Source organism: Schistocerca nitens, chromosome 12 (assembly GCF_023898315.1).
Source record: "Schistocerca nitens isolate TAMUIC-IGC-003100 chromosome 12, iqSchNite1.1, whole genome shotgun sequence".
Classification (NCBI taxonomy): domain Eukaryota; kingdom Metazoa; phylum Arthropoda; class Insecta; order Orthoptera; family Acrididae; genus Schistocerca; species Schistocerca nitens.
This window is the reverse complement of record NC_064625.1, coordinates 162,445,576-162,470,379: the sequence shown is the minus strand read 5'-3', so window position 1 is coordinate 162,470,379 and position 24,804 is coordinate 162,445,576.

Sequence of the window (24,804 nt, the reverse complement as noted above, 5' to 3'; positions counted from 1 at the left end):
AATGTAATTCGCCTTTTGACGAGGCATTTGGCTACCCTAAGAGAGTCATAGTTACTCCTGCCAGTTGCTCCCCGTTTTACCACAGTCACATCTACAAGCTTACTCTGGCCGTTCACCAGAAGCGATACGCCATTATTTGTTGACCTTAAGACTTTCACAGTACTCCTTCCGGGAGCTCATCGAGAATGCCGATGTTTTTCGCCTGTTGACGAGGCATTTTTCTACCTTAAGAGAGTCATTGTTACACCTGCCAAATGCTCGCCGTTAACCACAGCCACATTTTCAAACTTCCTCTGGCCCAGTTCACCTGAAGCGGTACACCATTATTTGTCGGCTTTGAGACCTTCACTGTACTCCTGCCGGGAGCACCTCGAGTTTGCCGATGTATTTCGCCTATTGACGAGGCATTTGGCTACCTTAAGAGAGTCATAGTTACTCCTACCACTTGCACCCAGATTTATCACTGTCACATCCTCAAGCTTTCTCCGGCCAATTCACCACAAGCGATACGCCATTATCTGTCGACATAAAGTGTTTCACAGTACTACTGCTGGCAGCTCCTCGGTTTGCAGATGTATTTCGCATGTTGACGAGGCATTTGGCTACCTTAAGAGAGTCATAGTTACTCCTGCCACTTGCTCCCCGTTCTACCACAGTCACATCTACAAGCTTACTCTGGCCAGTTCACCAGAAGCGATACGCCATTATTTGTTGACCTTAAGACTTTCACAGTACTCCTTGCGGGAGCTCCTCGGGATTGCCAATGTAATTCGCCTTTTGACGAGGCATTTGGCTACCCTAAGAGAGTCATAGTTACTCCTGCCAGTTGCTCCCCGTTTTACCACAGTCACATCTACAAGCTTACTCTGGCCGTTCACCAGAAGCGATACGCCATTATTTGTTGACCTTAAGACTTTCACAGTACTCCTTCCGGGAGCTCATCGAGAATGCCGATGTTTTTCGCCTGTTGACGAGGCATTTTTCTACCTTAAGAGAGTCATTGTTACACCTGCTAAATGCTCGCCGTTAACCACAGCCACATTTTCAAACTTCCTCTGGCCCAGTTCACCTGAAGCGGTACACCATTATTTGTCGGCTTTGAGACCTTCACTGTACTCCTGCCGGGAGCACCTCGAGTTTGCCGATGTATTTCGCCTATTGACGAGGCATTTGGCTACCTTAAGAGAGTCATAGTTACTCCTACCACTTGCACCCAGATTTATCACTGTCACATCCTCAAGCTTTCTCCGGCCAGTTCACCACAAGCGATACGCCATTATCTGTCGACATAAAGTGTTTCACAGTACTACTGCTGGCAGCTCCTCGGTTTGCAGATGTATTTCGCATGTTGACGAGGCATTTGGCTACCTTAAGAGAGTCATAGTTACTCCTGCCACTTGCTCCCCGTTCTACCACAGTCACATCTACAAGCTTACTCTGGCCAGCTCACCAGAAGCGATACGCCATTATTTGTTGACCTTAAGACTTTCACAGTACTCCTTGCGGGAGCTCCTCGGGATTGCCAATGTAATTCGCCTTTTGACGAGGCATTTGGCTACCCTAAGAGAGTCATAGTTACTCCTGCCAGTTGCTCCCCGTTTTACCACAGTCACATCTACAAGCTTACTCTGGCCGTTCACCAGAAGCGATACGCCATTATTTGTTGACCTTAAGACTTTCACAGTACTCCTTCCGGGAGCTCATCGAGAATGCCGATGTTTTTCGCCTGTTGACGAGGCATTTTTCTACCTTAAGAGAGTCATTGTTACACCTGCCAAATGCTCGCCGTTAACCACAGCCACATTTTCAAGCTTCCTCTGGCCCAGTTCACCTGAAGCAGTACACCATTATTTGTCGGCTTTGAGACCTTCACTGTACTCCTGCCGGGAGCACCTCGAGTTTGCCGATGTATTTCGCCTATTGACGAGGCATTTGGCTACCTTAAGAGAGTCATAGTTACTCCTACCACTTGCACCCAGATTTATCACTGTCACATCCTCAAGCTTTCTCCGGCCAGTTCACCACAAGCGATACGCCATTATCTGTCGACATAAAGTGTTTCACAGTACTACTGCTGGCAGCTCCTCGGTTTGCAGATGTATTTCGCATGTTGACGAGGCATTTGGCTACCTTAAGAGAGTCATAGTTACTCCTGCCACTTGCTCCCCGTTCTACCACAGTCACATCTACAAGCTTACTCTGGCCAGTTCACCAGAAGCGATACGCCATTATTTGTTGACCTTAAGACTTTCACAGTACTCCTTGCGGGAGCTCCTCGGGATTGCCAATGTAATTCGCCTTTTGACGAGGCATTTGGCTACCCTAAGAGAGTCATAGTTACTCCTGCCAGTTGCTCCCCGTTTTACCACAGTCACATCTACAAGCTTACTCTGGCCGTTCACCAGAAGCGATACGCCATTATTTGTTGACCTTAAGACTTTCACAGTACTCCTTCCGGGAGCTCATCGAGAATGCCGATGTTTTTCGCCTGTTGACGAGGCATTTTTCTACCTTAAGAGAGTCATTGTTACACCTGCCAAATGCTCGCCGTTAACCACAGCCACATTTTCAAGCTTCCTCTGGCCCAGTTCACCTGAAGCAGTACACCATTATTTGTCGGCTTTGAGACCTTCACTGTACTCCTGCCGGGAGCACCTCGAGTTTGCCGATGTATTTCGCCTATTGACGAGGCATTTGGCTACCTTAAGAGAGTCATAGTTACTCCTACCACTTGCACCCAGATTTATCACTGTCACATCCTCAAGCTTTCTCCGGCCAGTTCACCACAAGCGATACGCCATTATCTGTCGACATAAAGTGTTTCACAGTACTACTGCTGGCAGCTCCTCGGTTTGCAGATGTATTTCGCATGTTGACGAGGCATTTGGCTACCTTAAGAGAGTCATAGTTACTCCTGCCACTTGCTCCCCGTTCTACCACAGTCACATCTACAAGCTTACTCTGGCCAGTTCACCAGAAGCGATACGGCATTATTTGTTGACCTTAAGACTTTCACAGTACTCCTTGCGGGAGCTCCTCGGGATTGCCAATGTAATTCGCCTTTTGACGAGGCATTTGGCTACCCTAAGAGAGTCATAGTTACTCCTGCCAGTTGCTCCCCGTTTTACCACAGTCACATCTACAAGCTTACTCTGACCGTTCACCAGAAGCGATACGCCATTATTTGTTGACCTTAAGACTTTCACAGTACTCCTTCCGGGAGCTCATCGAGAATGCCGATGTTTTTCGCCTGTTGACGAGGCATTTTTCTACCTTAAGAGAGTCATTGTTACACCTGCTAAATGCTCGCCGTTAACCACAGCCACATTTTCAAACTTCCTCTGGCCCAGTTCACCTGAAGCGGTACACCATTATTTGTCGGCTTTGAGACCTTCACTGTACTCCTGCCGGGAGCACCTCGAGTTTGCCGATGTATTTCGCCTATTGACGAGGCATTTGGCTACCTTAAGAGAGTCATAGTTACTCCTACCACTTGCACCCAGATTTATCACTGTCACATCCTCAAGCTTTCTCCGGCCAGTTCACCACAAGCGATACGCCATTATCTGTCGACATAAAGTGTTTCACAGTACTACTGCTGGCAGCTCCTCGGTTTGCAGATGTATTTCGCATGTTGACGAGGCATTTGGCTACCTTAAGAGAGTCATAGTTACTCCTGCCACTTGCTCCCCGTTCTACCACAGTCACATCTACAAGCTTACTCTGGCCAGCTCACCAGAAGCGATACGCCATTATTTGTTGACCTTAAGACTTTCACAGTACTCCTTGCGGGAGCTCCTCGGGATTGCCAATGTAATTCGCCTTTTGACGAGGCATTTGGCTACCCTAAGAGAGTCATAGTTACTCCTGCCAGTTGCTCCCCGTTTTACCACAGTCACATCTACAAGCTTACTCTGGCCGTTCACCAGAAGCGATACGCCATTATTTGTTGACCTTAAGACTTTCACAGTACTCCTTCCGGGAGCTCATCGAGAATGCCGATGTTTTTCGCCTGTTGACGAGGCATTTTTCTACCTTAAGAGAGTCATTGTTACACCTGCCAAATGCTCGCCGTTAACCACAGCCACATTTTCAAGCTTCCTCTGGCCCAGTTCACCTGAAGCAGTACACCATTATTTGTCGGCTTTGAGACCTTCACTGTACTCCTGCCGGGAGCACCTCGAGTTTGCCGATGTATTTCGCCTATTGACGAGGCATTTGGCTACCTTAAGAGAGTCATAGTTACTCCTACCACTTGCACCCAGATTTATCACTGTCACATCCTCAAGCTTTCTCCGGCCAGTTCACCACAAGCGATACGCCATTATCTGTCGACATAAAGTGTTTCACAGTACTACTGCTGGCAGCTCCTCGGTTTGCAGATGTATTTCGCATGTTGACGAGGCATTTGGCTACCTTAAGAGAGTCATAGTTACTCCTGCCACTTGCTCCCCGTTCTACCACAGTCACATCTACAAGCTTACTCTGGCCAGTTCACCAGAAGCGATACGCCATTATTTGTTGACCTTAAGACTTTCACAGTACTCCTTGCGGGAGCTCCTCGGGATTGCCAATGTAATTCGCCTTTTGACGAGGCATTTGGCTACCCTAAGAGAGTCATAGTTACTCCTGCCAGTTGCTCCCCGTTTTACCACAGTCACATCTACAAGCTTACTCTGACCGTTCACCAGAAGCGATACGCCATTATTTGTTGACCTTAAGACTTTCACAGTACTCCTTCCGGGAGCTCATCGAGAATGCCGATGTTTTTCGCCTGTTGACGAGGCATTTTTCTACCTTAAGAGAGTCATTGTTACACCTGCTAAATGCTCGCCGTTAACCACAGCCACATTTTCAAACTTCCTCTGGCCCAGTTCACCTGAAGCGGTACACCATTATTTGTCGGCTTTGAGACCTTCACTGTACTCCTGCCGGGAGCACCTCGAGTTTGCCGATGTATTTCGCCTATTGACGAGGCATTTGGCTACCTTAAGAGAGTCATAGTTACTCCTACCACTTGCACCCAGATTTATCACTGTCACATCCTCAAGCTTTCTCCGGCCAGTTCACCACAAGCGATACGCCATTATCTGTCGACATAAAGTGTTTCACAGTACTACTGCTGGCAGCTCCTCGGTTTGCAGATGTATTTCGCATGTTGACGAGGCATTTGGCTACCTTAAGAGAGTCATAGTTACTCCTGCCACTTGCTCCCCGTTCTACCACAGTCACATCTACAAGCTTACTCTGGCCAGCTCACCAGAAGCGATACGCCATTATTTGTTGACCTTAAGACTTTCACAGTACTCCTTGCGGGAGCTCCTCGGGATTGCCAATGTAATTCGCCTTTTGACGAGGCATTTGGCTACCCTAAGAGAGTCATAGTTACTCCTGCCAGTTGCTCCCCGTTTTACCACAGTCACATCTACAAGCTTACTCTGGCCGTTCACCAGAAGCGATACGCCATTATTTGTTGACCTTAAGACTTTCACAGTACTCCTTCCGGGAGCTCATCGAGAATGCCGATGTTTTTCGCCTGTTGACGAGGCATTTTTCTACCTTAAGAGAGTCATTGTTACACCTGCCAAATGCTCGCCGTTAACCACAGCCACATTTTCAAGCTTCCTCTGGCCCAGTTCACCTGAAGCAGTACACCATTATTTGTCGGCTTTGAGACCTTCACTGTACTCCTGCCGGGAGCACCTCGAGTTTGCCGATGTATTTCGCCTATTGACGAGGCATTTGGCTACCTTAAGAGAGTCATAGTTACTCCTACCACTTGCACCCAGATTTATCACTGTCACATCCTCAAGCTTTCTCCGGCCAGTTCACCACAAGCGATACGCCATTATCTGTCGACATAAAGTGTTTCACAGTACTACTGCTGGCAGCTCCTCGGTTTGCAGATGTATTTCGCATGTTGACGAGGCATTTGGCTACCTTAAGAGAGTCATAGTTACTCCTGCCACTTGCTCCCCGTTCTACCACAGTCACATCTACAAGCTTACTCTGGCCAGTTCACCAGAAGCGATACGCCATTATTTGTTGACCTTAAGACTTTCACAGTACTCCTTGCGGGAGCTCCTCGGGATTGCCAATGTAATTCGCCTTTTGACGAGGCATTTGGCTACCCTAAGAGAGTCATAGTTACTCCTGCCAGTTGCTCCCCGTTTTACCACAGTCACATCTACAAGCTTACTCTGGCCGTTCACCAGAAGCGATACGCCATTATTTGTTGACCTTAAGACTTTCACAGTACTCCTTCCGGGAGCTCATCGAGAATGCCGATGTTTTTCGCCTGTTGACGAGGCATTTTTCTACCTTAAGAGAGTCATTGTTACACCTGCCAAATGCTCGCCGTTAACCACAGCCACATTTTCAAGCTTCCTCTGGCCCAGTTCACCTGAAGCGGTACACCATTATTTGTCGGCTTTGAGACCTTCACTGTACTCCTGCCGGGAGCACCTCGAGTTTGCCGATGTATTTCGCCTATTGACGAGGCATTTGGCTACCTTAAGAGAGTCATAGTTACTCCTACCACTTGCACCCAGATTTATCACTGTCACATCCTCAAGCTTTCTCCGGCCAATTCACCACAAGCGATACGCCATTATCTGTCGACATAAAGTGTTTCACAGTACTACTGCTGGCAGCTCCTCGGTTTGCAGATGTATTTCGCATGTTGACGAGGCATTTGGCTACCTTAAGAGAGTCATAGTTACTCCTGCCACTTGCTCCCCGTTCTACCACAGTCACATCTACAAGCTTACTCTGGCCAGTTCACCAGAAGCGATACGCCATTATTTGTTGACCTTAAGACTTTCACAGTACTCCTTGCGGGAGCTCCTCGGGATTGCCAATGTAATTCGCCTTTTGACGAGGCATTTGGCTACCCTAAGAGAGTCATAGTTACTCCTGCCAGTTGCTCCCCGTTTTACCACAGTCACATCTACAAGCTTACTCTGGCCGTTCACCAGAAGCGATACGCCATTATTTGTTGACCTTAAGACTTTCACAGTACTCCTTCCGGGAGCTCATCGAGAATGCCGATGTTTTTCGCCTGTTGACGAGGCATTTTTCTACCTTAAGAGAGTCATTGTTACACCTGCTAAATGCTCGCCGTTAACCACAGCCACATTTTCAAACTTCCTCTGGCCCAGTTCACCTGAAGCGGTACACCATTATTTGTCGGCTTTGAGACCTTCACTGTACTCCTGCCGGGAGCACCTCGAGTTTGCCGATGTATTTCGCCTATTGACGAGGCATTTTGCTACCTTAAGAGAGTCATAGTTACTCCTACCACTTGCACCCAGATTTATCACTGTCACATCCTCAAGCTTTCTCCGGCCAGTTCACCACAAGCGATACGCCATTATCTGTCGACATAAAGTGTTTCACAGTACTACTGCTGGCAGCTCCTCGGTTTGCAGATGTATTTCGCATGTTGACGAGGCATTTGGCTACCTTAAGAGAGTCATAGTTACTCCTGCCACTTGCTCCCCGTTCTACCACAGTCACATCTACAAGCTTACTCTGGCCAGTTCACCAGAAGCGATACGCCATTATTTGTTGACCTTAAGACTTTCACAGTACTCCTTGCGGGAGCTCCTCGGGATTGCCAATGTAATTCGCCTTTTGACGAGGCATTTGGCTACCCTAAGAGAGTCATAGTTACTCCTGCCAGTTGCTCCCCGTTTTACCACAGTCACATCTACAAGCTTACTCTGGCCGTTCACCAGAAGCGATACGCCATTATTTGTTGACCTTAAGACTTTCACAGTACTCCTTCCGGGAGCTCATCGAGAATGCCGATGTTTTTCGCCTGTTGACGAGGCATTTTTCTACCTTAAGAGAGTCATTGTTACACCTGCCAAATGCTCGCCGTTAACCACAGCCACATTTTCAAGCTTCCTCTGGCCCAGTTCACCTGAAGCGGTACACCATTATTTGTCGGCTTTGAGACCTTCACTGTACTCCTGCCGGGAGCACCTCGAGTTTGCCGATGTATTTCGCCTATTGACGAGGCATTTGGCTACCTTAAGAGAGTCATAGTTACTCCTACCACTTGCACCCAGATTTATCACTGTCACATACTCAAGCTTTCTCCGGCCAATTCACCACAAGCGATACGCCATTATCTGTCGACATAAAGTGTTTCACAGTACTACTGCTGGCAGCTCCTCGGTTTGCAGATGTATTTCGCATGTTGACGAGGCATTTGGCTACCTTAAGAGAGTCATAGTTACTCCTGCCACTTGCTCCCCGTTCTACCACAGTCACATCTACAAGCTTACTCTGGCCAGTTCACCAGAAGCGATACGCCATTATTTGTTGACCTTAAGACTTTCACAGTACTCCTTGCGGGAGCTCCTCGGGATTGCCAATGTAATTCGCCTTTTGACGAGGCATTTGGCTACCCTAAGAGAGTCATAGTTACTCCTGCCAGTTGCTCCCCGTTTTACCACAGTCACATCTACAAGCTTACTCTGGCCGTTCACCAGAAGCGATACGCCATTATTTGTTGACCTTAAGACTTTCACAGTACTCCTTCCGGGAGCTCATCGAGAATGCCGATGTTTTTCGCCTGTTGACGAGGCATTTTTCTACCTTAAGAGAGTCATTGTTACACCTGCTAAATGCTCGCCGTTAACCACAGCCACATTTTCAAACTTCCTCTGGCCCAGTTCACCTGAAGCGGTACACCATTATTTGTCGGCTTTGAGACCTTCACTGTACTCCTGCCGGGAGCACCTCGAGTTTGCCGATGTATTTCGCCTATTGACGAGGCATTTGGCTACCTTAAGAGAGTCATAGTTTCTCCTACCACTTGCACCCAGATTTATCACTGTCACATCCTCAAGCTTTCTCCGGCCAGTTCACCACAAGCGATACGCCATTATCTGTCGACATAAAGTGTTTCACAGTACTACTGCTGGCAGCTCCTCGGTTTGCAGATGTATTTCGCATGTTGACGAGGCATTTGGCTACCTTAAGAGAGTCATAGTTACTCCTGCCACTTGCTCCCCGTTCTACCACAGTCACATCTACAAGCTTACTCTGGCCAGTTCACCAGAAGCGATACGCCATTATTTGTTGACCTTAAGACTTTCACAGTACTCCTTGCGGGAGCTCCTCGGGATTGCCAATGTAATTCGCCTTTTGACGAGGCATTTGGCTACCCTAAGAGAGTCATACTTACTCCTGCCAGTTGCTCCCCGTTTTACCACAGTCACATCTACAAGCTTACTCTGGCCGTTCACCAGAAGCGATACGCCATTATTTGTTGACCTTAAGACTTTCACAGTACTCCTTCCGGGAGCTCATCGAGAATGCCGATGTTTTTCGCCTGTTGACGAGGCATTTTTCTACCTTAAGAGAGTCATTGTTACACCTGCCAAATGCTCGCCGTTAACCACAGCCACATTTTCAAGCTTCCTCTGGCCCAGTTCACCTGAAGCAGTACACCATTATTTGTCGGCTTTGAGACCTTCACTGTACTCCTGCCGGGAGCACCTCGAGTTTGCCGATGTATTTCGCATATTGACGAGGCATTTGGCTACCTTAAGAGAGTCATAGTTACTCCTACCACTTGCACCCAGATTTATCACTGTCACATCCTCAAGCTTTCTCCGGCCAGTTCACCACAAGCGATACGCCATTATCTGTCGACATAATGGTTCAAAATGGTTCAAATGGCTCTGAGCACTATGGGACTCAACTGCTGTGGTCATAAGTCCCCTAGAACTTAGAACTACTTAAACCTAACTAACCTAAGGACAGCACACAACACCCAGCCATCACGAGGCAGAGAAAATCCCTGACCCCGCCGGGAATCGAACCCGGGAACCCGGGCGTGGGAAGCGAGAACGCTACCACACGACCACGAGATGCGGGCTGTCGACATAAAGTGTTTCACAGTACTACTGCTGGCAGCTCCTCGGTTTGCAGATGTATTTCGCATGTTGACGAGGCATTTGGCTACCTTAAGAGAGTCATAGTTACTCCTGCCACTTGCTCCCCGTTCTACCACAGTCACATCTACAAGCTTACTCTGGCCAGTTCACCAGAAGCGATACGCCATTATTTGTTGACCTTAAGACTTTCACAGTACTCCTTGCGGGAGCTCCTCGGGATTGCCAATGTAATTCGCCTTTTGACGAGGCATTTGGCTACCCTAAGAGAGTCATAGTTACTCCTGCCAGTTGCTCCCCGTTTTACCACAGTCACATCTACAAGCTTACTCTGGCCGTTCACCAGAAGCGATACGCCATTATTTGTTGACCTTAAGACTTTCACAGTACTCCTTCCGGGAGCTCATCGAGAATGCCGATGTTTTTCGCCTGTTGACGAGGCATTTTTCTACCTTAAGAGAGTCATTGTTACACCTGCTAAATGCTCGCCGTTAACCACAGCCACATTTTCAAACTTCCTCTGGCCCAGTTCACCTGAAGCGGTACACCATTATTTGTCGGCTTTGAGACCTTCACTGTACTCCTGCCGGGAGCACCTCGAGTTTGCCGATGTATTTCGCCTATTGACGAGGCATTTGGCTACCTTAAGAGAGTCATAGTTACTCCTACCACTTGCACCCAGATTTATCACTGTCACATCCTCAAGCTTTCTCCGGCCAGTTCACCACAAGCGATACGCCATTATCTGTCGACATAAAGTGTTTCACAGTACTACTGCTGGCAGCTCCTCGGTTTGCAGATGTATTTCGCATGTTGACGAGGCATTTGGCTACCTTAAGAGAGTCATAGTTACTCCTGCCACTTGCTCCCCGTTCTACCACAGTCACATCTACAAGCTTACTCTGGCCAGTTCACCAGAAGCGATACGCCATTATTTGTTGACCTTAAGACTTTCACAGTACTCCTTGCGGGAGCTCCTCGGGATTGCCAATGTAATTCGCCTTTTGACGAGGCATTTGGCTACCCTAAGAGAGTCATAGTTACTCCTGCCAGTTGCTCCCCGTTTTACCACAGTCACATCTACAAGCTTACTCTGGCCGTTCACCAGAAGCGATACGCCATTATTTGTTGACCTTAAGACTTTCACAGTACTCCTTCCGGGAGCTCATCGAGAATGCCGATGTTTTTCGCCTGTTGACGAGGCATTTTTCTACCTTAAGAGAGTCATTGTTACACCTGCCAAATGCTCGCCGTTAACCACAGCCACATTTTCAAGCTTCCTCTGGCCCAGTTCACCTGAAGCGGTACACCATTATTTGTCGGCTTTGAGACCTTCACTGTACTCCTGCCGGGAGCACCTCGAGTTTGCCGATGTATTTCGCCTATTGACGAGGCATTTGGCTACCTTAAGAGAGTCATAGTTACTCCTACCACTTGCACCCAGATTTATCACTGTCACATACTCAAGCTTTCTCCGGCCAATTCACCACAAGCGATACGCCATTATCTGTCGACATAAAGTGTTTCACAGTACTACTGCTGGCAGCTCCTCGGTTTGCAGATGTATTTCGCATGTTGACGAGGCATTTGGCTACCTTAAGAGAGTCATAGTTACTCCTGCCACTTGCTCCCCGTTCTACCACAGTCACATCTACAAGCTTACTCTGGCCAGTTCACCAGAAGCGATACGCCATTATTTGTTGACCTTAAGACTTTCACAGTACTCCTTGCGGGAGCTCCTCGGGATTGCCAATGTAATTCGCCTTTTGACGAGGCATTTGGCTACCCTAAGAGAGTCATAGTTACTCCTGCCAGTTGCTCCCCGTTTTACCACAGTCACATCTACAAGCTTACTCTGGCCGTTCACCAGAAGCGATACGCCATTATTTGTTGACCTTAAGACTTTCACAGTACTCCTTCCGGGAGCTCATCGAGAATGCCGATGTTTTTCGCCTGTTGACGAGGCATTTTTCTACCTTAAGAGAGTCATTGTTACACCTGCTAAATGCTCGCCGTTAACCACAGCCACATTTTCAAACTTCCTCTGGCCCAGTTCACCTGAAGCGGTACACCATTATTTGTCGGCTTTGAGACCTTCACTGTACTCCTGCCGGGAGCACCTCGAGTTTGCCGATGTATTTCGCCTATTGACGAGGCATTTGGCTACCTTAAGAGAGTCATAGTTTCTCCTACCACTTGCACCCAGATTTATCACTGTCACATCCTCAAGCTTTCTCCGGCCAGTTCACCACAAGCGATACGCCATTATCTGTCGACATAAAGTGTTTCACAGTACTACTGCTGGCAGCTCCTCGGTTTGCAGATGTATTTCGCATGTTGACGAGGCATTTGGCTATTTCAGCCGTCTTTATTCACGTGTGAGTGAACATACAAACAGAGATAAATACCCACAATGTGGGTTTACAAATGACAAAATACAATACATACATTAGACGGACAGGAAGAAACGTGAACAAAGAAGGGTTTGTGCCTGTTGACAGACGCCAGGCAGCAGCGTAGACAACATAAAAATTGGGCCATCACCCAACACCAGTCCGGGGCATCGTGCGTCTTATGGCAGTCATGGTGTCAAACCGCCGTGCCGCCATCACAGTCCCGATGAGTACCTGCGTTGACATCGCCGCGAAATGATGGTTCCTAAACCCAAGCTGTCGCAGGTCCTGTGCAGAAGTGGGTGACCACACCCCCCTCCATGAGATGGTGGCTGAAGAGGTGGTGATATTCTCTGCTGCTGGGATCTTACTCCTAATCGCCTGGTGGACGGCTTCCCTATTGTAAACCGCGACTTTCTGCTGGTGACACTCTTCGATGTCAAGGTTGACACCAACCACCTGGGCATCGATGACATGGGCTGCATCGCCCCGAACTGCCACGATGTCCGGCTTCCTAAGTCCCTCGGATGTCCTGAGGTGGGGCTCCAGATGGACGTCGAAGCCCCTGCGACGAAGTCCCTGCGCGATGTACGACGCTAGGGCGTTGTGTCGCTTCACACGAGCGTCGTGACTTCGGAAGCAGTGCTGGACAACGTGATTTGCAGTTTCCTTAGCGATGCAGCCAGCCCGGCAGTTAGTGTCACCAGCACGACCTCGCTGCAACCGTGCCCGGGTTGGAAGGGCATTAATCCTGGTGCGGATGCAGGAGATGAAGTCGCGGCCTGTGAGCGCTGGTCGAGGATTGTCGACCCAGCTATGCTGCCCTGGTGTTCGGGCAGACTTCTTAAGGGCGGCGCCGTCCACCGACAGATGCAGCCGTTCAGCCCACATCCGGCCCATTTGGTTCGTCGTCCTTATGATCGTATTGTTACCCCGTAATTGCTGCTCAAGCCTCCCAATCTCACGCCCCAGAACGTCGTCTGCTGCCCCGTCAGATAGGACACCCAATGCCCGCATCTTTGCGAGCCGGTTCCGCCGCAGAAGAGGCCCGAGCCAGCGCGCTGATGGCACTCCCAGCCCCCCAGATGACACAGGGGCATGGAAGTAGCCAACAGGGACGTCCGCTGGCAGGCACAGCCAAGATCTAATGGCTGCGCGGATGGTGGTGTCCATTGCTGACAGGGCTCCTAGGCGGGTCCTGGAAAGGGCCAAGCCATGGTGTATTCCTGGCAAGACGACGGTTCTGAGGGCATGCAAACGCTGTTGTGGTTTCAATGGTGCCCTGGACAGGACGGACAGCTGTCGCTCGACCTCCCGCCTCGGATGAAAGAGGCTGCGTCCGCTCGTGGAGAACTCCAGGCCAAGATACCGGAAAGTGCTCTCGATCGCGAGGGCTGGGAGAGTTGTATATCCAGCCCTGAAGGTCGCGGTGTCATCGACCTTTATCTTCTTCTCACGGCCAGACGCCGTGAGGGCGAGAGTGAAGCACTTTCCGGGATTGACTTGGAGACCAAGGTCCCCAAGGGCAGATGTTGCTGCATCAATAAGGTCCTGGAGCCCTCCTGGAGTCTCGGCGAACAGCAGGAGGTCGTCAGCGAAAGCAGCGGCGTTGAGACGTCGTCCCATCACATTGGCACCAATGTAATCTGGGAGGCTAGCAAGCATGAGGTCAAGGGAAAGGTTGAAAAGGATAGGAGAGAGTGGGTCACCCTGCCTGACACCCCTTGAAGGCCGCACTGGACCCAGCGACATCCCAGAACCAGAGATCATCGTCACCCCATCCTCATAGCATCCCAGGATGTATCCAATGAACTCGTCAGGCAGACCATGTGCCCTTAGGGCGGGCCCCAGGGCACCATGGTCTAGAGAGTCGAATGCCTTGGACACATCCAGGGACGCAACATAGAGGGAGCGACAGTTCACCCTGGCCTGAGTCATCGCCAAGTCCAACAAGAACGTATTGTGCAGCATCCCATCCTGAGGAAGGAATGCCCGCTGACGCCCGTCCAGCACACAGGTCCGCATCAGACGGCCCGCCAGGATCTTATGGAAGACCCTAGCGAGGACTGAGCAAACCGTGATCGGACGGAAGTCAGCGGGGGATGCTGGGGCGGCCTTCTTGGGCAACAGGGAGGTGCGGGCTAGGAGAAGTCGGGATGGGAGGCGACGGGTCAAGAGGAAGAGGTTAAGGATTTTTAGGAGGACCTCACGGGGTAAACGGCGAATCTGGGCCGGTGTCAGTCGGTCTGGGCCTGCAGCAGAGCGACGAGGGGGGAGCGCTGAAGCAACTTCCTCCATCGTAATAGGCGCCCACAGCTGTTCGAAGGGAACCTCGATGGAGGAAGGCAACAACCGACCCTCCAGACGGTCCACCCGGCCAGATGGTCGCCGGGTGAAAAGATCCTTCCAAAACTCCACCAACCCAGGAATAGGGGCTGGTGGGTGAAGGAGCGTTCCATCCAGAAGGCCGCTGATGCAGCGAGCAGCGCTCTTTGAGAAGGCCCGCTGACAGAGGGCGTACTCCCTCCTCCGCAGGGCCCGCTTTGTCCCTCGTGGCTCTGACATCCGGCGGGAGGCAACAGGACTTTGGGATGGCTCCCTGCTGCCGATGGCGTCAAGGGCAGCCGACAGCATGCCCATTATGACGGAGGCCGATGTAGGTGGCCCAAGCGCCAGGATGTCATCGACTGCTCTGTACTTAGGCCCAGACGACGGGAGGGCTGCCAGAGCCGACCAGATAGCCTGGTCGACAGTATCCACAGCTGCAGACGGGGAGGGGGGTGCTGCACAGGAACCGGCAGGCTGCACAGCTGCAACTGATGGAGGTTTCCCCACCCCAACAGCAGAGAGGGCAGCAACAAACTCGGCGACCTGGTTCCTATAGGCAGTTCCACGACGCTGTCCTTTAATTGACTCAAGAGAACGATTCGGGAACGCCTTTACAAGTTCTTGGTTTAGGAACCGGGTGCCCTTGAGCGTAAGTGCTGCCTCAGAGTGGGCCAGGCGTAGCAGCTCTTCACTAGACCACCTGGCCTTCACCCTCTCAGTGGTCACCTCTGCGTTGGCTGCGACAGGATGGGCGCGGCGGCGATGTACACCAAGACCAGTCTTCGTGGTGAAGGTCCGGTGGCACTCGGGACATGTGACGGCAGACACTGCGGCTCGACCCGAACTGGCGGCGTCGGATGCTGACCCAACAACTGGCGCGGCGTCTCCTGTGGGAGTACCGCTACCTGTTCTCTTCTTTGTGTTGGGGCCAGCTGAAACAGGGGCAGGGGGGAGTCATAGTTACTCCTGCCACTTGCTCCCCGTTCTACCACAGTCACATCTACAAGCTTACTCTGGCCAGTTCACCAGAAGCGATACGCCATTATTTGTTGACCTTAAGACTTTCACAGTACTCCTTGCGGGAGCTCCTCGGGATTGCCAATGTAATTCGCCTTTTGACGAGGCATTTGGCTACCCTAAGAGAGTCATAGTTACTCCTGCCAGTTGCTCCCCGTTTTACCACAGTCACATCTACAAGCTTACTCTGGCCGTTCACCAGAAGCGATACGCCATTATTTGTTGACCTTAAGACTTTCACAGTACTCCTTCCGGGAGCTCATCGAGAATGCCGATGTTTTTCGCCTGTTGACGAGGCATTTTTCTACCTTAAGAGAGTCATTGTTACACCTGCCAAATGCTCGCCGTTAACCACAGCCACATTTTCAAGCTTCCTCTGGCCCAGTTCACCTGAAGCAGTACACCATTATTTGTCGGCTTTGAGACCTTCACTGTACTCCTGCCGGGAGCACCTCGAGTTTGCCGATGTATTTCGCATATTGACGAGGCATTTGGCTACCTTAAGAGAGTCATAGTTACTCCTACCACTTGCACCCAGATTTATCACTGTCACATCCTCAAGCTTTCTCCGGCCAGTTCACCACAAGCGATACGCCATTATCTGTCGACATAATGGTTCAAAATGGTTCAAATGGCTCTGAGCACTATGGGACTCAACTGCTGTGGTCATAAGTCCCCTAGAACTTAGAACTACTTAAACCTAACTAACCTAAGGACAGCACACAACACCCAGCCATCACGAGGCAGAGAAAATCCCTGACCCCGCCGGGAATCGAACCCGGGAACCCGGGCGTGGGAAGCGAGAACGCTACCACACGACCACGAGATGCGGGCTGTCGACATAAAGTGTTTCACAGTACTACTGCTGGCAGCTCCTCGGTTTGCAGATGTATTTCGCATGTTGACGAGGCATTTGGCTACCTTAAGAGAGTCATAGTTACTCCTGCCACTTGCTCCCCGTTCTACCACAGTCACATCTACAAGCTTACTCTGGCCAGTTCACCAGAAGCGATACGCCATTATTTGTTGACCTTAAGACTTTCACAGTACTCCTTGCGGGAGCTCCTCGGGATTGCCAATGTAATTCGCCTTTTGACGAGGCATTTGGCTACCCTAAGAGAGTCATAGTTACTCCTGCCAGTTGCTCCCCGTTTTACCACAGTCACATCTACAAGCTTACTCTGGCCGTTCACCAGAAGCGATACGCCATTATTTGTTGACCTTAAGACTTTCACAGTACTCCTTCCGGGAGCTCATCGAGAATGCCGATGTTTTTCGCCTGTTGACGAGGCATTTTTCTACCTTAAGAGAGTCATTGTTACACCTGCTAAATGCTCGCCGTTAACCACAGCCACATTTTCAAACTTCCTCTGGCCCAGTTCACCTGAAGCGGTACACCATTATTTGTCGGCTTTGAGACCTTCACTGTACTCCTGCCGGGAGCACCTCGAGTTTGCCGATGTATTTCGCCTATTGACGAGGCATTTTGCTACCTTAAGAGAGTCATAGTTACTCCTACCACTTGCACCCAGATTTATCACTGTCACATCCTCAAGCTTTCTCCGGCCAGTTCACCACAAGCGATACGCCATTATCTGTCGACATAAAGTGTTTCACAGTACTACTGCTGGCAGCTCCTCGGTTTGCAGATGTATTTCGCATGTTGACGAGGCATTTGGCTACCTTAAGAGAGTCATAGTTACTCCTGCCACTTGCTCCCCGTTCTACCACAGTCACATCTACAAGCTTACTCTGGCCAGTTCACCAGAAGCGATACGCCATTATTTGTTGACCTTAAGACTTTCACAGTACTCCTTGCGGGAGCTCCTCGGGATTGCCAATGTAATTCGCCTTTTGACGAGGCATTTGGCTACCCTAAGAGAGTCATAGTTACTCCTGCCAGTTGCTCCCCGTTTTACCACAGTCACATCTACAAGCTTACTCTGGCCGTTCACCAGAAGCGATACGCCATTATTTGTTGACCTTAAGACTTTCACAGTACTCCTTCCGGGAGCTCATCGAGAATGCCGATGTTTTTCGCCTGTTGACGAGGCATTTTTCTACCTTAAGAGAGTCATTGTTACACCTGCCAAATGCTCGCCGTTAACCACAGCCACATTTTCAAGCTTCCTCTGGCCCAGTTCACCTGAAGCGGTACACCATTATTTGTCGGCTTTGAGACCTTCACTGTACTCCTGCCGGGAGCACCTCGAGTTTGCCGATGTATTTCGCCTATTGACGAGGCATTTGGCCACCTTAAGAGAGTCATAGTTACTCCTACCACTTGCACCCAGATTTATCACTGTCACATACTCAAGCTTTCTCCGGCCAATTCACCACAAGCGATACGCCATTATCTGTCGACATAAAGTGTTTCACAGTACTACTGCTGGCAGCTCCTCGGTTTGCAGATGTATTTCGCATGTTGACGAGGCATTTGGCTACCTTAAGAGAGTCATAGTTACTCCTGCCACTTGCTCCCCGTTCTACCACAGTCACATCTACAAGCTTACTCTGGCCAGTTCACCAGAAGCGATACGCCATTATTTGTTGACCTTAAGACTTTCACAGTACTCCTTGCGGGAGCTCCTCGGGATTGCCAATGTAATTCGCCTTTTGACGAGGCATTTGGCTACCCTAAGAGAGTCATAGTTACTCCTGCCAGTTGCTCCCCGTTTTACCACAGTCACATCTACAAGCTTACTCTGGCCGTTCACCAGAAGCGATACGCCATTATTTGTTGACCTTAAGACTTTCACAGTACTCCTTCCGGGAGCTCATCGAGAATGCCGATGTTTTTCGCCTGTTGACGAGGCATTTTTCTACCTTAAGAGAGTCATTGTTACACCTGCTAAATGCTCGCCGTTAACCACAGCCACATTTTCAAACTTCCTCTGGCCCAGTTCACCTGAAGCGGTACACCATTATTTGTCGGCTTTGAGACCTTCACTGTACTCCTGCCGGGAGCACCTCGAGTTTGCCGATGTATTTCGCCTATTGACGAGGCATTTGGCTACCTTAAGAGAGTCATAGTTTCTCCTACCACTTGCACCCAGATTTATCACTGTCACATCCTCAAGCTTTCTCCGGCCAGTTCACCACAAGCGATACGCCATTATCTGTCGACATAAAGTGTTTCACAGTACTACTGCTGGCAGCTCCTCGGTTTGCAGATGTATTTCGCATGTTGACGAGGCATTTGGCTACCTTAAGAGAGTCATAGTTACTCCTGCCACTTGCTCCCCGTTCTACCACAGTCACATCTACAAGCTTACTCTGGCCAGTTCACCAGAAGCGATACGCCATTATTTGTTGACCTTAAGACTTTCACAGTACTCCTTGCGGGAGCTCCTCGGGATTGCCAATGTAATTCGCCTTTTGACGAGGCATTTGGCTACCCTAAGAGAGTCATAGTTACTCCTGCCAGTTGCTCCCCGTTTTACCACAGTCACATCTACAAGCTTACTCTGGCCGTTCACCAGAAGCGATACGCCATTATTTGTTGACCTTAAGACTTTCACAGTACTCCTTCCGGGAGCTCATCGAGAATGCCGATGTTTTTCGCCTGTTGACGAGGCATTTTTCTACCTTAAGAGAGTCATTGTTACACCTGCCAAATGCTCGCCGTTAACCACAGCCACATTTTCAAGCTTCCTCTGGCCCAGTTCACCTGAAGCAGTACACCATTATTTGTCGGCTTTGAGACCTTCACTGTACTCCTGCCGGGAGCACCTCGAGTTTGCCGATGTATTTCGCATATTGACGAGGCATTTGGCTACCTTAAGAGAGTCATAGTTACTCCTACCACTTGCACCCAGATTTATCACTGTCACATCCTCAAGCTTTCTCCGGCCAGTTCACCACAAGCGATACGCCATTATCTGTCGACATAAAGTGTTTCACAGTACTACTGCTGGCAGCTCCTCGGTTTGCAGATGTATTTCGCATGTTGACGAGGCATTTGGCTACCTTAAGAGAGTCATAGTTACTCCTGCCACTTGCTCCCCGTTCTACCACAGTCACATCTACAAGCTTACTCTGGCCAGTTCACCAGAAGCGATACGCCATTATTTGTTGACCTTAAGACTTTCACAGTACTCCTTGCGGGAGCTCCTCGGGATTGCCAATGTAATTCGCCTTTTGACGAGGCATTTGGCTACCCTAAGAGAGTCATAGTTACTCCTGCCAGTTGCTCCCCGTTTTACCACAGTCACATCTACAAGCTTACTCTGGCCGTTCACCAGAAGCGATACGCCATTATTTGTTGACCTTAAGACTTTCACAGTACTCCTTCCGGGAGCTCATCGAGAATGCCGATGTTTTTCGCCTGTTGACGAGGCATTTTTCTACCTTAAGAGAGTCATTGTTACACCTGCTAAATGCTCGCCGTTAACCACAGCCACATTTTCAAACTTCCTCTGGCCCAGTTCACCTGAAGCGGTACACCATTATTTGTCGGCTTTGAGACCTTCACTGTACTCCTGCCGGGAGCACCTCGAGTTTGCCGATGTATTTCGCCTATTGACGAGGCATTTGGCTACCTTAAGAGAGTCATAGTTACTCCTACCACTTGCACCCAGATTTATCACTGTCACATCCTCAAGCTTTCTCCGGCCAGTTCACCACAGGCGATACGCCATTATCTGTCGACATAAAGTGTTTCACAGTACTACTGCTGGCAGCTCCTCGGTTTGCAGATGTATTTCGCATGTTGACGAGGCATTTGGCTACCTTAAGAGAGTCATAGTTACTCCTGCCACTTGCTCCCCGTTCTACCACAGTCACATCTACAAGCTTACTCTGGCCAGTTCACCAGAAGCGATACGCCATTATTTGTTGACCTTAAGACTTTCACAGTACTCCTTGCGGGAGCTCCTCGGGATTGCCAATGTAATTCGCCTTTTGACGAGGCATTTGGCTACCCTAAGAGAGTCATAGTTACTCCTGCCAGTTGCTCCCCGTTTTACCACAGTCACATCTACAAGCTTACTCTGGCCGTTCACCAGAAGCGATACGCCATTATTTGTTGACCTTAAGACTTTCACAGTACTCCTTCCGGGAGCTCATCGAGAATGCCGATGTTTTTCGCCTGTTGACGAGGCATTTTTCTACCTTAAGAGAGTCATTGTTACACCTGCCAAATGCTCGCCGTTAACCACAGCCACATTTTCAAGCTTCCTCTGGCCCAGTTCACCTGAAGCGGTACACCATTATTTGTCGGCTTTGAGACCTTCACTGTACTCCTGCCGGGAGCACCTCGAGTTTGCCGATGTATTTCGCCTATTGACGAGGCATTTGGCTACCTTAAGAGAGTCATAGTTACTCCTACCACTTGCACCCAGATTTATCACTGTCACATACTCAAGCTTTCTCCGGCCAATTCACCACAAGCGATACGCCATTATCTGTCGACATAAAGTGTTTCACAGTACTACTGCTGGCAGCTCCTCGGTTTGCAGATGTATTTCGCATGTTGACGAGGCATTTGGCTACCTTAAGAGAGTCATAGTTACTCCTGCCACTTGCTCCCCGTTCTACCACAGTCACATCTACAAGCTTACTCTGGCCAGTTCACCAGAAGCGATACGCCATTATTTGTTGACCTTAAGACTTTCACAGTACTCCTTGCGGGAGCTCCTCGGGATTGCCAATGTAATTCGCCTTTTGACGAGGCATTTGGCTACCCTAAGAGAGTCATAGTTACTCCTGCCAGTTGCTCCCCGTTTTACCACAGTCACATCTACAAGCTTACTCTGGCCGTTCACCAGAAGCGATACGCCATTATTTGTTGACCTTAAGACTTTCACAGTACTCCTTCCGGGAGCTCATCGAGAATGCCGATGTTTTTCGCCTGTTGACGAGGCATTTTTCTACCTTAAGAGAGTCATTGTTACACCTGCTAAATGCTCGCCGTTAACCACAGCCACATTTTCAAACTTCCTCTGGCCCAGTTCACCTGAAGCGGTACACCATTATTTGTCGGCTTTGAGACCTTCACTGTACTCCTGCCGGGAGCACCTCGAGTTTGCCGATGTATTTCGCCTATTGACGAGGCATTTGGCTACCTTAAGAGAGTCATAGTTACTCCTACCACTTGCACCCAGATTTATCACTGTCACATCCTCAAGCTTTCTCCGGCCAGTTCACCACAGGCGATACGCCATTATCTGTCGACATAAAGTGTTTCACAGTACTACTGCTGGCAGCTCCTCGGTTTGCAGATGTATTTCGCATGTTGACGAGGCATTTGGCTACCTTAAGAGAGTCATAGTTACTCCTGCCACTTGCTCCCCGTTCTACCACAGTCACATCTACAAGCTTACTCTGGCCAGTTCACCAGAAGCGATACGCCATTATTTGTTGACCTTAAGACTTTCACAGTACTCCTTGCGGGAGCTCCTCGGGATTGCCAATGTAATTCGCCTTTTGACGAGGCATTTGGCTACCCTAAGAGAGTCATAGTTACTCCTGCCAGTTGCTCCCCGTTTTACCACAGTCACATCTACAAGCTTACTCTGGCCGTTCACCAGAAGCGATACGCCATTATTTGTTGACCTTATGACTTTCACAGTACTCCTTCCGGGAGCTCATCGAGAATGCCGATGTTTTTCGCCTGTTGACGAGGCATTTTTCTACCTTAAGAGAGTCATTGTTACACCTGCCAAATGCTCGCCGTTAACCACAGCCACATTTTCAAACTTCCTCTGGCCCAGTTCACCTGAAGCGGTACACCATTATTTGTCGGCTTTGAGACCTTCACTGTACTCCTGCCGGGAGCACCTCGAGTTTGCCGATGTATTTCGCCTATTGACGAGGCATTTGGCTACCTTAAGAGAGTCATAGTTACTCCTACCACTTGCACCCAGATTTATCACTGTCACATACTCAAGCTTTCTCCGGCCAATTCACCACAAGCGATACGCCATTATCTGTCGACATAAAGTGTTTCACAGTACTACTGCTGGCAGCTCCTCGGTTTGCAGATGTATTTCGCATGTTGACGAGGCATTTGGCTACCTTAAGAGAGTCATAGTTACTCCTGCCACTTGCTCCCCGTTCTACCACAGTCACATCTACAAGCTTACTCTGGCCAGTTCACCAGAAGCGATACGCCATTATTTGTTGACCTTAAGACTTTCACAGTACTCCTTGCGGGAGCTCCTCGGGATTGCCAATGTAATTCGCCTTTTGACGAGGCATTTGGCTACCCTAAGAGAGTCATAGTTACTCCTGCCAGTTGCTCCCCGTTTTACCACAGTCACATCTACAAGCTTACTCTGGCCGTTCACCAGAAGCGATACGCCATTATTTGTTGACCTTAAGACTTTCACAGTACTCCTTCCGGGAGCTCATCGAGAATGCCGATGTTTTTCGCCTGTTGACGAGGCATTTTTCTACCTTAAGAGAGTCATTGTTACACCTGCTAAATGCTCGCCGTTAACCACAGCCACATTTTCAAACTTCCTCTGGCCCAGTTCACCTGAAGCGGTACACCATTATTTGTCGGCTTTGAGACCTTCACTGTACTCCTGCCGGGAGCACCTCGAGTTTGCCGATGTATTTCGCCTATTGACGAGGCATTTGGCTACCTTAAGAGAGTCATAGTTACTCCTACCACTTGCACCCAGATTTATCACTGTCACATCCTCAAGCTTTCTCCGGCCAGTTCACCACAAGCGATACGCCATTATCTGTCGACATAAAGTGTTTCACAGTACTACTGCTGGCAGCTCCTCGGTTTGCAGATGTATTTCGCATGTTGACGAGGCATTTGGCTACCTTAAGAGAGTCATAGTTACTCCTGCCACTTGCTCCCCGTTCTACCACAGTCACATCTACAAGCTTACTCTGGCCAGCTCACCAGAAGCGATACGCCATTATTTGTTGACCTTAAGACTTTCACAGTACTCCTTGCGGGAGCTCCTCGGGATTGCCAATGTAATTCGCCTTTTGACGAGGCATTTGGCTACCCTAAGAGAGTCATAGTTACTCCTGCCAGTTGCTCCCCGTTTTACCACAGTCACATCTACAAGCTTACTCTGGCCGTTCACCAGAAGCGATACGCCATTATTTGTTGACCTTAAGACTTTCACAGTACTCCTTCCGGGAGCTCATCGAGAATGCCGATGTTTTTCGCCTGTTGACGAGGCATTTTTCTACCTTAAGAGAGTCATTGTTACACCTGCCAAATGCTCGCCGTTAACCACAGCCACATTTTCAAGCTTCCTCTGGCCCAGTTCACCTGAAGCAGTACACCATTATTTGTCGGCTTTGAGACCTTCACTGTACTCCTGCCGGGAGCACCTCGAGTTTGCCGATGTATTTCGCCTATTGACGAGGCATTTGGCTACCTTAAGAGAGTCATAGTTACTCCTACCACTTGCACCCAGATTTATCACTGTCACATCCTCAAGCTTTCTCCGGCCAGTTCACCACAAGCGATACGCCATTATCCGTCGACATAAAGTGTTTCACAGTACTACTGCTGGCAGCTCCTCGGTTTGCAGATGTATTTCGCATGTTGACGAGGCATTTGGCTACCTTAAGAGAGTCATAGTTACTCCTGCCACTTGCTCCCCGTTCTACCACAGTCACATCTACAAGCTTACTCTGGCCAGTTCACCAGAAGCGATACGCCATTATTTGTTGACCTTAAGACTTTCACAGTACTCCTTGCGGGAGCTCCTCGGGATTGCCAATGTAATTCGCCTTTTGACGAGGCATTTGGCTACCCTAAGAGAGTCATAGTTACTCCTGCCAGTTGCTCCCCGTTTTACCACAGTCACATCTACAAGCTTACTCTGGCCGTTCACCAGAAGCGATACGCCATTATTTGTTGACCTTAAGACTTTCACAGTACTCCTTCCGGGAGCTCATCGAGAATGCCGATGTTTTTCGCCTGTTGACGAGGCATTTTTCTACCTTAAGAGAGTCATTGTTACACCTGCCAAATGCTCGCCGTTAACCACAGCCACATTTTCAAGCTTCCTCTGGCCCAGTTCACCTGAAGCGGTACACCATTATTTGTCGGCTTTGAGACCTTCACTGTACTCCTGCCGGGAGCACCTCGAGTTTGCCGATGTATTTCGCCTATTGACGAGGCATTTGGCTACCTTAAGAGAGTCATAGTTACTCCTACCACTTGCACCCAGATT